Source organism: Gekko japonicus, unplaced genomic scaffold (assembly GCF_001447785.1).
Source record: "Gekko japonicus isolate JY-2015 unplaced genomic scaffold, Gekko_japonicus_V1.1 scaffold239, whole genome shotgun sequence".
Lineage (NCBI taxonomy): Eukaryota > Metazoa > Chordata > Lepidosauria > Squamata > Gekkonidae > Gekko > Gekko japonicus.
This window is the reverse complement of record NW_015163611.1, coordinates 1,337,501-1,340,038: the sequence shown is the minus strand read 5'-3', so window position 1 is coordinate 1,340,038 and position 2,538 is coordinate 1,337,501. Positions and strand designations below refer to the sequence as shown.

At 42.8% G+C, this 2,538-nt stretch overlaps 1 protein-coding gene across 3 annotated transcripts in view; it reads right to left on the bottom strand.

Annotated features, from left to right (window-relative positions):
• Positions 1-2,538, bottom strand: part of UBXN2A (UBX domain protein 2A) — a 32,273-nt gene that overhangs the window by 24,692 nt on the left and 5,043 nt on the right. The gene's annotated exons all lie outside the window — the stretch shown is intronic.

Below are 2,538 nucleotides of genomic sequence, written 5' to 3'. Positions count from 1 at the left end.
AGAGAGAGGGGGGAGGGAGAAGGGGGGAGGGAGAGGGAGAGAGTAATCAGAGTCCAGTCCAAAGTCAGAGGTTCCAGAGAGCAGGTTTAACAAAGTCCAGTCTAGGGTCAAGGAGTTCCAGGTAGCAACGTCGGCAGAATCTATGCTGTCACTGAGCCCAGACTGACTTAGGAAACCTTCCTTGAGAATGGCACTCTGGGGCCAATCACAAAACACTGGGAGGCTGAAATCCAAGCAGCCTCCTGCAATGGGTGCTGAAAGTGTACTTCCTGTAAACGCCAAAGGGATACCTCTTCTGTTCTTCTGAAGCACCACCTCCTCCAGTGAGATGGAGGAAAATGAGGACTGGCTGTTTGCTTGGTAGATGCCGCACTGGGAGAGCTGCCAGGCCTCACACGATGGCAGGTAACCACCCACCAGCAGCCTACTTGCCCGCTGCCATTCCAAGCAGTGGCAGGATAATTATTATTTTTTTAAACGCTGATGTTGGCTACGGCGCAATGTCACTTCTGGGGAAGTGACATAGGGTAGCTCTCAGAATCACTGGAAGTAACTTTCAGAATCCTTGGTCAAAGCAAAGCTGTATTTTTCCCCATGGGAATCCACCAGCACAAAATACCTGTGCAGAGCTGGACAGGTTGAACTGGACACACAATGACCAGAGAACTATAAATAAACTTGGCATTTATTGAGCACTTTCAAGAGATCAAAGCGCTTCACGTATTTTTTTAGTGTTACTGTCTCCCCTATTGCAGTGGGAAAGATAAGAGAGACAATCACTTGGCTATGAGGTTGGTAGGCTTGATTTAGGCAAAACCCAAAAAGCCAAGAACAAAAATCTGTGTAATACCTTTTATTAGGACCAACCCAATGACACAGAATAAATGTGTCACTGCGCTGGTCCTAATAAAAGGTACTCCTACAGCGTTTCACATCGTTTTAGGTTTTATTTTTGGACCAAAACAGCTATAAACCTGATGCTTAAAGGAAGACAAGACTGGGACCTGAATCTGACTCACATTCATTGACACTATAAGTCAAAATGTAGACATGAACAGTCTTCATTCGGCACACACCAAATCTGCACGACTTGCTGTCAACCGAATAAGAGTGGATGCATGCACAGATGTGCCAATGTACATCTACTGTGTAGCTGAACAATCAGACCTGCTTTGCTTACAGTCGATACACATTAAAGCATTTGTTGCCCCACTCTTTGAGGAATGAAAGTCCTTAAAAATACAGGCTTTAAAAAAACAGCAAAACAGAAACATTCTAGATTTAAATTTGTGACTTGTGTATCACTTTATGGGTCTTCTCACATGCAGTTAGAACTGCACGGATGCTCAGGTGTTTAAGCAGCATTCCAGGAATACGTCATCAGAACTGTGACTCAAGGCTATTTTCCTTCCTATGGCCCCACTAGGCTTCAGGCCAAAAGAAATATCATGCAAATGAGCTCTGCAGCAATGGCCATATTTTAGAGATGACAGACGGAAGAAGCCCAGTAAGGTTTTAACAGAAGCTCCCAAATCTAATAAAACTCACCACAACCACCTAAAATAGGCTAGCTACCTCCTCTAAGAAGCTTGGCTATTGAAAAAACAAACAAGCAAGCAAACAAACCAAAGCAAACCAGGAATTGGGTTTAAATGGTTTGGAAAAAAGCAGACTGAATTACAGATACCTAATCAAGCAATCTTCTTGCTATCATCTATTACACTTAAAAACCGCAGCACAAAACAAACTGATGCTTGCTTATCCATTCGTTTGCCTGCTTAACTGAATTTTCCCTTTGGCTAGATTTGGCAATGTGAGTTCACCCCTCCAGCTCATCTTTTGCATTTGCTGTCGAATACCAATTTAAACTAGAATGTACTGTTGTGAAGGTATAATTACCTTTGTGCAGTCATCATCAACAACAGCTGCCTGTTAGTTCTAGCTTTTATAACCCACCTTGATTTCAATTTTGAGAAAAAGAGAGGCAGGGGGGAATGTACCAAGAAATGTAATAAAATTCAGAAGTAAATGGTCAAACTCCTCTTAAGTAACTAAAATAATTCCGTTTAGGACTTCTGGCAAGTTGTAACATTTTCAGTTGTAGATGTCAGCCAAACCAACGCAAGCTGCATAATTTTCATCACGTGTCCCGTTTCCTTGGGTTGCTAATGCTTGGAAAATGCTGACTTAGGGAATCCTTGGACTGAATGCATTAATTAGGTGGCCTTTGGCAAACGGTACCCTCTCTGAGCCTCGACCGACCAATTTACCTTGACATCCCACTAGCAATAAGTGTATCAAGATGCTATTTAGACCACAAAGAGTTCTGAGTCATAGACTGTGATTTTGGGGGGGGACTAAACTGCAGTACACTGGGTGGAGTTTGATTTCTGGGTGATTAAGTTTATATATTTATGTATCTGACACTGTGTGGTGTGGTTGTGTTGTGTGGTTTGACTGGATTTGTGTTTGTGATATGCATATGTTGTATTTTTGCAAACCAAATACTTTACGGGGGGGGGGGGGAGAGAACCCAAA